The sequence below is a fragment of the Oreochromis aureus genome, linkage group 7 (genome assembly GCF_013358895.1).
Source record: "Oreochromis aureus strain Israel breed Guangdong linkage group 7, ZZ_aureus, whole genome shotgun sequence".
NCBI classification, from domain to species: domain Eukaryota; kingdom Metazoa; phylum Chordata; class Actinopteri; order Cichliformes; family Cichlidae; genus Oreochromis; species Oreochromis aureus.
In genome coordinates, this window is record NC_052948.1 from 42,336,472 (window position 1) to 42,349,466 (window position 12,995).

The 12,995-nt window shown below is 40.8% G+C and overlaps 1 long non-coding RNA gene and 1 pseudogene across 1 annotated transcript; both read right to left on the reverse strand.

Annotated features, from left to right (window-relative positions):
* Positions 1 to 449: 449 nt before the first annotated feature.
* The window catches only part of LOC116322445, an 18,988-nt pseudogene continuing 6,442 nt past the window's right edge, over positions 450 to 12,995 (reverse strand).
* LOC120440981 lies at positions 5,414 to 7,233 on the reverse strand. Its single transcript, XR_005613689.1, has 3 exons — positions 6,613 to 7,233; positions 5,635 to 5,796; positions 5,414 to 5,525 (listed from the first exon to the last, which is right to left on the reverse strand). It is a non-coding gene; the product is annotated as an uncharacterized LOC120440981 (long non-coding RNA).

Here is a 12,995-nt window from a genome sequence, read left to right on the forward strand (position 1 = left end):
GGCAATTTATTATTACTATTGGCAGAAAATTTCATAACTCAAAACAACTTAAAGCTATAAAACTGTTAGAGAGCTACAGAGACAGGGGATTTAAAGAATGATCAGGTGAAGGATTGTAAAACTTACCAATACTCCGACCCCCAGGACAACCAGAAAGTACACCACGATAACGGAAATGGCTGCTGCATTATTAAGGACCACGGTGTTGTCTTCTGCATTTCTATTTATGTAGGAAAATCCATAATATGAATAATGATGTGACATTTTGGCTGGGATGGACATATATGTAACCATTTAGCAAATAATATTGTTAATTATAAACCTACAAGGTTACACAAAAAACTAACAGGTAGTATTTGTATTGCAGTGGGTTATGTCAATGTCAGAATTAAAAATGTTACCTGCAATATTCAGCCAAACAAAACAACAACACCAAAACAACAAAGGAAAGACATCAGAAGAGGGTGATATGTATGATTTTTATGTATGTATGTTAAAGTTAATGGATGGATACAGTTGATGTTGTGAACCTTTGCATGTTAATATCATTTGGATAAGATAGTCTTTGTTATTCCAGCAGTTGTGAAATTCACAATATTACAGCATCAGAGTGGACAGAGCAGGAATAAATAGATGCAGCATAAGCAAAACATATTATGAGGTGACTAAAGACGCAACTACTATCAGCAGCCAGTAGGTGTCCCTACAGTAACAGCTTTATGAGCCAGATGTCACTGAGCTCTGACAGATGAAGAACAGATTGTGTTAAAATAAAATGGTGATGATTGATGGATCCTTCTTAACGTGATGGTGTGGTTGATAGCTGTCATTCTCTTCTCTTAGCTTGCAGTAAGTTTGGTTGTGTAGAGACCAGTAAACATATCCTGTAGGTGTGGTTCCCAAAAAGCAACACCCTACATTTGATCTCATGACTCACCAAACTCAGCAATCTTTTTTTGTGATGTTGGCATAATAAAGTTATTATTGTAGTTACTTTTTGCTCAGTTAAGGTTTTATTGGTTTTACATGATCCTTTTTATATTGCCAGAGACAACATAAGAAAAAGATATGGCACCAGAGTGTAACTCTATGAGAGAGTTCTGCAACAGAAAAGATGGTGGTAGAAGAAACGTCATGATACATTATTTGAGGATAAACGTTTGTAGTATTTTTGTCTGATCTGAATAGTGATTTTATACACAAGGGTTTTATGTCCTGGTGACCACTGTAATGAAAGCTAAATGTAATAATGGTTCAGAATACCTACACAAACAAGAGCCCAAAGGTGATCACAGATCACAGTGCTGGATTGTTCTTTACAAGTGAAGGCTAACCTGCAGCTTCATTCACAAAATATTTCAAACTTACCATTAAGATAAAGAAGAAAATACATACTTAGCCCAAATGATCTTCAGACATTTTAGAACAATAAATAGCATACAAATGTGTACATATTTATGTACTTCTTCAACATTTTTTAAGTCTAATACGTATTAATATATTACAGTACTGTCTACTGGTTTACTTAAACTTTTAAATATCAGGAAGTGATAAAGAAAAACACAGTGCTCTAAAAATATAAGGTTTAAACAGGGTTTTAGGGCTAAAAATTAAATTTGTATTAATTTGTATAAATTAGAGAGTCGGAGAGCAGTTGGAATCAGCTGACTCTTAGGCAAAATAGGCATGACAGAACACAGCTACACACAGAAGGATGACGGCGTTGGCATTGACTACGTTCCTCCACAGAGGCACCTCTGAGATGTCTGTCAGCTTCTTCTGCAGCTCTTCCTCCTCTTCTTTAGTCAGTTTGGGAGCTTTTTTGGTTTCCAGGCCGCAGAAACACATCACCGCTTTCTTCAAGAAGCCAGGCTCATCATCTGCAAAAGAAGAAACAAGACAAAAGAAAGTTTGCATGTATTTGTTTATATGTATGAATGCATATTTACTGTGTTATATTTTACTCTGCTGTGTATGTCAGCTCATTACCGTCTGAGTCCAGACTGTTGGAGTCTTGGTTATCAGTCCAATCATCCATCTCAAGATCGACCCTCTCCTCTGTACAGTTCCTCAGGCTCCAGCACAGTCGATACAGCTAGTCACACAGCACAAAATGTGGTGAAAAATGTTATCAGAAAATGTATCATTTTATTTTATTTCCTAATAACTGATTAAACACAGTTTAACAAGGCAAATGTCAAGGTTAAAGCAGGTTAAATTTCCATACTAGATCAGTCTGGTGGAAGCTGGAAGATGAGGACAGAGGGAAGGTGTGTTAGGAAGCAGCAAGATAGAAGAAAAAAGCAGGAGTGTAGAGGCAACTTTAAATGTAGGGACTATGGCTGGTAAAGGGAGAGAGCTGGCTGATATAATGGCGAGAAAGAAGGCAGATGTATTGTGTGTGCAAAAGAGCAGATAGAACAGAAGCAAGGCCAGGACAGCTGGAGATGGATTCAAACTAATAGTATGTGTATACTGTTGTAAAAGTGAAGAGTGTCAGACAGGATCATGAGAGCTCAGGAGGTGTTGTAGATGTGGAGAAAGTATATGGTAGGGTGTCAAGAGAGGAACTGTTGTACTGCATGAGGAAGTCATGAGTGGCAGAGAAGTATGTAGTGAAACTACAGTGTGGCTTGCGGTAGAAGTAACAGATGGATGCAAGGTGGGGTCGGATTAAATCAGGGATCAGCTCTGAGCCCCTCCTTGTTTGCAATGATGAGGTATTTTCAAAAATGCTGACAGTTTTTCCTCACTATTCTAATTGGACCTGAGAAATGCTGCAAACAACACTTGTCTACAACACTAAATTGCTTATATTAATTGAAGCTGATTAATATAAGCACTGGGTAGGGAGTTCGCACCAAGCAGTGTGTTCCTCATCATCATGACAGGAGTGACAAAAAGTTTCACTCTGTAAAAGATTCTCTATGTCACTGATGTGTGATCAATGACCATAAAATCTCATACTCTATACAACAATTTACAGGTGCATTGGTAGTTTGGTGTCTTTCAGTGAATGCTCACCTTTGGTAAATTAAAAACTTACATGTTTGTCGTCAATAGGTTTGGTCATGAGAGACACTGCCACCATGACGATGCCGGAGATGACAAACAGAATGAGCCCAAAGTAAAGGTAGTGAACTCCACATATGATAGTGGGACAGTTACTGGGGACAGCACAGCTACCTGTCCCATAAATAAACTCCGTAATCATCCTGCTCAAGCCCATACACAGCCCTATCAAGAGGCCATAAAATGCACCCTGTGGAAAGAAAGAAAAAAGAAAAATATGACTTTATATTGAAATACTTTTAAAAAATTTAAAGGTTTTAAAAAAGGCAAAAAAAATACAAAATATGGTTATATAGTGATAGATAGCAACATGTCTATTGTATTTGAAGAAATAGTTTTGGATAAATGCTTCTTGCTAAAAGTGAGATTGAATCGGAGCTACATTTAGCTGCATATTAAACATGAAGCTGGACTCATGATTCTTACAGTATATTAACATACCAGCATTTGTAACTCTTGTTAGCTAACATGCATCCTGTGTTTAATATGTACGCATCCAAAATATAAAAATAGTGTCTACAAAAAGTAGTTGGACAGTTCATGAAGCAATATTTACCACTTTTGCCCAAGTGTAATACTATTTTTTGACCAGGACCTACTGGGATGTCTGGAATGATTAAACAACGTATTAATAATTGAACTTTTTCAGTGGTTGTGGGTGGAAATAACTACCTTTGCCAAGAAGCACTCTGACAGCTCTATTTTATTCCCAGTCCATCTACTAAGCTGAGCTATGAACTACTTGGCTTATTTTTCTCTACAGACTTACAGATTGGTTTAATCATTTATCCCTAACACTCAGCAAAAAAACAGTTTTTCTCAAAACAACAAATGACAAAAGCTTTGATAACATTTTCCTGACTAAATCCCAGAGGTATGTGAAGGATTCTGTCAGTGCACAAAACCACACTGAAGAACAGATTTCTTTCTTATTTCATGAAAAAGGCAACCAAACACTGAAGGAGGCAACTCACAGTTTCATTGACACGTTTGCAAAAAATGGCAAGCAAGAAGACAGCTGCAACAGGTGGGGCAAGGTAACTGGTGATGGATTCAGTGTAGACAAAGAGTTGACCACTTTGGGATCCCTGCACCATAGGAATCCATGCTATGCTCACACCAATCAGGGCCAAGATAAACACTCTGTATAAAAAATGCAATCAGTCATGCAATGCAATCATTTTTCTCATTGCAATCAATGGCAAAAACGTGTTTTACCTGCCAGCAATCATGAGTTCCTTCTCACTAGCAAAGCGCCGGATCTTAGTGTAAATGTCCATGGTGAAGAGAGTACTGGCACTGTTGAAGATAGAGGTAAGGGAGCTCATCAAAGAGGCCAGCATCACAGACAGCATAAGACCTCGCAAGCCTGAAATAGAGTAACAGATTAAAAAGCAGAAATATAAAAAAATCTGCAATTATTAACAGTTAATAAAACAAACGTCACCAACCTTTAGGCAGGAGTTCCACGACCAGTTTCGGATACGCGATGTTGCTGCAGCCCACCCTGGTCCCACAGTGTTTTTCACATTCGTCTGGATCCACACATGCTACCACATCTAGATTAAAGGCAAGAAAATCCGCAGTATGTCTGTTTATCACAACTTTAAATATACCAGTAAGCTTGCTACATAGGTTACATGTAACAGACTCTTAAAACCACACACCACACTCACCTGTGTACAGGATCCTGCTAATCATCCCGGGGAAAACCATGAGGAACATGGGCGGTATCTTCAGGTAACTACATAGGATACAACCTCCTCACGTGAGAGAACTCTTGAGAGAGGCAGCACACCTGGGCAGTATCTTCAGGATACAACCTCCTTTTCACGTGAGAAGACTCTTGGCAGAGACCCAGATTGCACAATCACCTACAATTGTAATAATGGTAGAACAATGATGGGTGGTAAGCAACATTTACTCATAAAGATTCACTGAAATTGTAATTGTACAATATTGCAGCGACTGAGAAATCACAAGGAACTCACTGAGGCACTGAATCTTCAAATACTGCTGTAAACCCTACAACTCCAAAGGCTGTGCTCTTTTATTCTGCATACTAACACTGTGCTTCCAGGAGGTTACTATCACTGTGCATAACTTATAACATTTACATCTCTTTTCCATCATAAAGAACATGTATAAATCTACACAGACCTGCAGCATGGAACAAACTACTGTATAACAGCTGCATAACAATAACAGTAAACATAATTTTCTTAAATTCAATATGAAACACAGTGTTCCAGAGGCATGATGGGAAATTACATTTAGACACTCCCACACTCCACACAGCCCTCACCTAGGAGGTTAGCTGTTCCCAACAACCCACATGTCTGTGTCAAAATCTTTGACATGTTGGGGGAGGTGACACTGTCATTGAGTCAGATTAGACGATTCCTCAGTGGTCTCTCAAGTTGGGTTGAGAGTCTAGGGTTGGTGCTGGGGCCCTGAATGCAAGACAATCACGATGGAGCACAACCACCCTATTCTATTTGACCAGCTACACCCTGTAAACCACATCTGACAGTGACATGCACATTGAAGAGTCCAACTCACTGGCTCATCAGTTTAAGAGAATGGCTTATCTTTCTCTCCGGGTTGAAGGCCCACAGCTGCTCACCAGGTACAAGACCTTTCCCCCTGAATCATACAGTAAGCATGTTTCTGCTGGGAACTTGCATCAACGAGGGCCTACCTCATCAGCTTGTAAGATGAAATCTGTAAATGAATCAGAATGCAGTTCAGGGAGTTCAAGCTGAACATCACTGGATGCATTATCTGCACTGCAACTGATTTTAAGGCTTCAGATCACCTTTAAAACTCAAGGGCTCCTAACATGGAAGATTACCAGTGGAGGTGATCGCTTGATGCTATGGTTTCCTTCACTGATGGCATCTGAGTAAGAATGCTGGTCTAGATTTGGCTGAAAACCTACTGCATTTTTCCTCCCATCATAATGTTCACTGGGCCTTGTAGTTTTCTATTAGGTTCATTCATTCATAAACATTAATAGCAAATGCAAGACTGGCTTTCCACTCGACATCTGTAGGACACAGTTGCAGCAGGGAAGCCAGTTGAAATAGGAGACTCCAGTGAGAGAAGTTTTAAAGGAAAATAGTTTTAGCCTGGAAGGTTGCTTTTAAAATAATCAAATGACACTGGAGGGAGGATCCATTTTAATCTGTTTGATGTGGATTTATTGTGATAAAAAAGACTGGATTGGAAACTGTTGATGTCCTGAATGAAGGAGGAAATGCCTACTCTGGAATTAGGAGGTAACCAATAAGAGGAAATTGTTCAAGAATTGGAGAGGAAGAGCATGAGGGTTGAAATCCCAGGATCTGGCGTGGAAACTCACTCTCTGTCATGGTCTGTGTGAGCAGCTGGGTGTGGTCTGTGTGGTTCCCTGCCTCCTCGATTTAAAGAAGGGTATTAATGGCCAGCTTCACTGTCACCTCACCGCCAGTTCATCAACACACTAAGTTGGTAACACTCTGTAGTCTAACTCAAGCTCAAAGTTCCTTGTATTCTTACCTTGTCATCTTCTCTCCTAGCTCTGCCAGCCCGCTACACCATGACACCACCATTAAGGTTCACCTTTTTGGATTCTGGACACAAAACCTCTCAGGATTCTCAGCCACAATCCAGGGAGTACCACAAACCGCACTACCTGCCTGCCCTCCTGCCATCACCATCCCACACAGGGGCCTAGAAAACTCAGGTCACTCCTCTGCCACCCACTTGGACCTCTGCCTCCCCCTCTGAGCCTCAGCCTCTTTCTGCCCAAGTAAGCCACTCCGCCACTCCATTTCAGTAGTCAGTGTAACCTCTGGCCCAAACTATGCACCCACCAACACCTTTTCTCTCTCTCTCACTCTAGTGCACTCCGCAAGCACCACACAACCAGTCACTGCTTATGAAATGTTCTGTAATGTTCTTCAGGCTGCCACGCAGGATTCTCAGCCTTGTAGTGTACTTTGTATCAAGCCAAGTTTCTAGGTTTTTGTTTTGCGACCACACTAGAGCTTTTGCCACCAAAAGGTTGTTTCTGTTCATTTGGACGTAGCTTTTTTAGTGAGAGAAGGGTTTCATTACTCATCCAAGTGACTTCTTCAGTCTCAGCTCGCTGCATGTTTCCCCAACCTTATACACAGTACATTTGCACAATGACAGAAACTAGCCCTGTTAGAGTGAATTGTTAAATGTTTGTCATTTTTATTCTTACCATTTGTACTTTAACTGTGTGTTGAAAGGAATTCTTTTGTTCTCCCTCCCCAGATTCTCGAGGTTCTGAGTGGGGGCTGTAGTGTTTATCACAGGCAAACATCCTTGTGAAGGTCTGATGTGGTAAAACTTCCTGCCCTTTGTATGGCTTCACTGTGTTATCTAGGGTGAACCATAGATTGGGTGTGGGGAGGTTACCCTCTTTATGACCTAGGATGTTGTTCCTGCTTTATGACCCTTTTGGTCAGCAACACACACACACACACACACACACACGCACGCACGCACACAACCACAGGCAGGGTATTCCTTGTTCACATGTGTACCGTTATATGTTAATGACCCTATGCATATTCAAGTAACCACAATAAAAGGAGTGCTATGGGGAACCTGGCTGAGAGTCTGATGGAGGTCAAGTAGGTGGAACGACACTTGGCTCCAGGCAGGCCTCCCTCATGCATGAGTAACCCAAAGGACTTTGCCTACTTCGTGTCTTGCTTGCTGTGTAATCACGCTGCCTTCAACGTTCCAGCGAATAGGTTCAAGCTACAAACCTATCATTAATTGGTCCTTCGACGCCGGATCCCTGGAGTCGACATTGACCGAGGGGAGAGGAGACACGCTGAAAGACCGACGTCAGCCAGGAAGTTCCTGTGGATTAGCTGTCTGTTTTCTCTCTTCGATGAATGACGATCGGCGGGATCCGAGGCTGATATTACACGCTAAGCAACACCGAGTAAGTTTCAAGTCTTTGCCACTGAGTGCGGCAAAGCACGCATCCACTGTGTGCGGTTGCGTTGAAAGTCTTTGCCACTGTGTGCGGCAAAGCACGCATCCACTGTGTGAGGTTGCGTTGAAAGTCTTTGCCACTGTGTGCGGCAAAGCACGCATTCACTATGTGAGACTGAGTTGAAAGTCTTCATCACTGTGTGCGTTAAAGCGCGTGATCACTGTTATGTAAGTCTTTGCCACTGAGTGCGGCAAAGCGCGAAGCCACTGCGTGAGACTGCGTTGAGAAAATAGGCCTAATTTTTGTTGTTTGTGAGCGAGGATATTTGTTGTGTTTGTGTGAATGCTGCGGAGTAGGCATGGTCTGTGACACGGTTGTTGTTGTTATCATGGGTTCCCGAGCAAGTAAGACTGCCTCACAGGGAGATGACACATTCATGCAAGAATTCACTCCCGGCAGCGCGAGCCATTTATATTCTCATAATTGTTATGAGCGTAAACTGGTCGCGGATGAGATTCAAATGTTAGAAGTTTTCAGGAAAACAGCAGCCTTGAAGAGCGTGTGGAGAAGGCCAGCCCACATCAGAAGCAGTTAAGCTATGCTCTGGTGAATGGCTTTCCCCCACTCCTTGCTGACACAAAATGTTTAGATGATTCTTTAGATTGCCCTGATCAACAATGGCCTGTGCTCCAGACCATTACTTTAACCAGTTGTTAAAAGTAATCTGCATTAAGCTTAAGGTTGCTCAAATTCAGTACAATGACATATGAGATGAAGTAAAATAGGCAAATATTTTACCTAATTACATGCATAGAGGCACTTGACCTGTTTGAAAGACTGTCGTCTTATTTTGAGCCATTGTTGAGATATAGAGCACGCCTATGGAAACAACTATTATGCTGAACCCTGTGTGAAACAGCTGAAAACTACATGATGGAGAAGCTGAGTTGAATATGAAAATGTAAGTCTTTGCCACTGTGGGCAAAGCACGCAACCACTGTGTGAGGTTGCGTTGCTGTCTCTTCTGAGCTGATGAGCAAGCTACACATTATCAGATCAGGAGCTGCTGAGAACTCATCAAAGAGAGAAACAGAACTATGATAACTTTCGGTATGTAGCGTATCCGTGAGTTCAGCTTCTTCTTTCAGATGCGCAGCAGTTTTCCTGGATCTTGATTCATGTGTGTAGAGTGTTCATAGCATCAGCATCATGTTTTGTTTATTTGCTTTGTTGGGTTGAAAAATAATTAAATAAACTTGTGATCATACTTATGGATCACCATGGCACATATCATCAGCCATATGATTTATTTATGCAGATGAAAAAAGTGAGTGTGAATGTGCCTGACGTCACAGTGTGTGTGTGCGCTGTGTAAATGTAATTGTCACAAATTGTGAGAGCGGTGATTCTGCAGGTCACCAGTTATAAGAAAAAAAGAGTAAAACAGAGACAGAATCTACATTGTAGATGGAAAATAATAGGAAAAAGGTTTTGTGTCTATTAGCCAAGAATAACTATAATCTCATTTTCTGCTTTTAAGAAAGGAGAGTTCTGTGTGTTGGTTAAGCAGTGATAATAATAATGGAAATGTCTTAGTTTTGTCACTTTCAGATGAAAAGCAGACCTGAATCAATTTCCACATGCAGCGGTCGGAAGGAAATTATAGTTTAACATCATTGGAAACGTTCAGGCCAAGTTTCTGGCTAACTTATTTACAGCACCATGTGTCCTTCATCCTCACAAGTGAGCTCTCACTCCTCCCTGAAGACAAGGAATGCAGTTCCAAAGAGCAATAACATGGCAGATAAGAGGCAGCAGCAAAGTCCTGAGCAAAGAGTCCCAGCAAGCAGCAGCAGTGTGGACAAACAGCAGTGGAGAAGAAGAGCAAACCATCATCCTGACTGGATGAATGACACTGTTTCCAACAAGCTGCAACTTCACTGTGCTTGTGAAAAGGACGTTTGAGGAGAACTGAGGAGACTGTTGGAGTTTGACATTTGCCACCTTTGGAGAAAATGGCAAGAAGAGACAGTGGAACACAGGACAAAGCTGAAGACGGACTGCCGGCTGTTGGACTGTTGAAGTGGGAGAGGACAACAGAGTGAGAGCAGTAGGTGAGAACACAGAGAGTGCTGTTGTTTAATGTGGGAAATCAAAATTTGGGTTAGCAAACCTGGGGAAAAGAAAACTGACTGCTTAAGTGGAGAATTGTGAAGGAATCTGAACCACTACAAAGAGAAACATATACAAAATCACACACACAAGCAGAACGTGCATTAACCCTACTAACACAAACACAAGAGAGCCCATGAAGATTAGGCACCATCTTGAGCATGTGAGTCTGTTTATCATCTTGTCCAAGTCACCTCGTGTGATGCAAAGACCAGTGGACTCATAGCACATTAGTTAAGAAAGGATCAAATAATAGCAGAGGAGTGTGTAGGAAAGGCAGCTTTAAGAACATGTCCTGCTGGAGATGCAGCTCCACAGACACATTGATTAAACCTGCCTAATAACACAAACACACATGCAATGAAAATCAGCTTGTTATCTCCCATCAGTGCTAAAATAGTGTCAATTTAACAGACACTTGTTATCAAATGCTGAATTTATCCAATGCTGACAATTAACTCTCTAGGTTGCAGGACAACAGTTTAACTTTTGTGGGAAAAAAAAGATTCTGGTTTGAACAACCAGTGATCAAACAATAAATTTAGTTGTTAATATAGTAAATTGGGAGATGCTTTCTGCCTGATTGATGCAGCACAAGTAATTTACTGTATGAGGGAAATTCTATTTTTGTGATAATATTTTGAACATGCATTTCTGTTGTCCTGTCATCTTAGTGGGTTAATAGCTGATATGCAAATTAGTTGATGGTTCTTAGATTAATGAAAGGTGACTGAATTCTAGTACGAGTGAATGAGATGTGTTGGAATGGAGACTCTAAAACACTGAGTTTCCTGTTGTGATGTGCGAGTGAATCCTGCACCCAGATACACAACTCTGAATACATGAGAACAAACTTCTTTTGCGAAATGCATGACAACATGTCACATGTTTTATGATGATGGAGAAAAAGGAAAACTAAATAAAATTTGTGGCCTAAATGAGTAAAAAGTACAGTCCTGGGGATTAAAATTCATAGCTAATGAGACATGAGGCTTATGTTGTGTGTTGTGCGGCTGATGGTTGGTTTTGAATTAATCTAGCTGATGATTTTTCTTTTGTTGTGAAGTTGAGCCTGCCAATTAGTATGATGGTTTGATAAATCATGCTAATGGTATGATTTACCCTCCTGAGATGAGGAGCATGTGTCATGACTTAACGAGGCCTTTTTATTTTGATACTTTCACAGTGCACTGAAAGTTTTGTTTGATGATCTCTGTTTGAGCAGATCTGCACGATTAGAACAGAAGCGCTATACGACGCGTCGTCGAGAAGATTGTTGCAAGTGAGTTTCTCCACATTAAAATGGGCTCAGGGGAAAGTCACTTATCTGGGACAATTAGAAAATAGGTCCCTACCCAAAAAAGGATTAAGCGAGATAATCCCATATAAAGTTCTTCTTTTCTTTTTGAAATGACGTCATTTTGCTGAGAAGTGGAAATGAAAATGCGACAATAATTTCCACTGTCAGCAAAGAAAGAATGAATGAATGCATGAATGAATGAGTGAGAGAAAATAAAACTGACTTGACACCAGTATGCAAGATTGCACCTCCACCTTGACCTGACAAAAGGGTGGATGTATGTATGTATGTATGTATGTTTCTTTTTACAGGAGCAGAAAGATGACAACAACATTCAAGGTTGCATGATGATTTAACCTTTTAAATGCCACTTTCTGTGTCTGTGCATCTACCAGGGGTGTTATTCACTACCTTGTGTTGCTCACAGAGGTAACTGTGAGAACGTGTGTATACACCTGCGCAGCGCTAACATTTCTACAGCATTACAGTTCTTCATGTGATTTGATCATGTGATTTATACCAGGATAGCTGGTTGATGTTTTCTACTACAGGATTTCTGGGTTCATGTGTGAAGAAAACTGTGTTTACAGGTTATGAGTTGGTGATGCTGTTACACTGTGTTGTTGGGGAAATGTTAAAGGTTACTTTGACGATGTGAATAACATGCGAGACATTCCCTGTGTTGAAACTAGTGTCACTTCTTTCCACAGCTATGGATGGCTAACTTTATGGTCTTTTTATAGCACCTCTGGACCCTGTCAACTTGTGCCTGATCACCAGGATTGTCCATGTGTGTTGCTAATGTTTGTTTTTCTAAGAGTGCATGTAGAGGATTCAGCAGAGATGGACAAGTAGCATGAGAAAGCAACTAGGAGATGCAGTGTTTGTGGAATAGTTTAATATGGGGCTCATTAGCTGGCCACTACTGAGCTCCTAGTGTTAAATGCATGGAGTGACTTTGCTTAAGGGAAGTCACCGATTACACTAATGTTAACTGAGTACATGGGATGATCCATGTCTGAGGCAAATTATGCCAATAATTGTGGTTTACTGATTTGAGAAAACCTGCACATGATACTTGTCCTGCTGATGCTGAGTGCTTTATTACTCTAATGATATAATTGTTTATAGGTGTGGAGTTTGATTTCACTTCCAGATCTTGTTTTCCAGGCCATGATGGTGTGTATGATGGCTCCAGACGGAGCCAGATGTTGAGCACACTTACTGTGCAAAACACACTAACATCTTTTCTTGCAGGGTTACTGGCGCTGCTCAGAGGAGATGCCATGATGTTGCCTGGGACATGATCTAGCTAACCTTTTCTTTAGGACAGGAATCTAGGTTTGATGAGTTGACTCATGGGAGTGTCCATGCGTCAAGAGGAGGGTCCAGAATTACATGAATTACATGAAACTATGTTTTCTAAACTATGTTTTATGTTTGTTGCGGTGATTTGTGTGATTAACAGTTCATTTACGGGTATTAAACCTA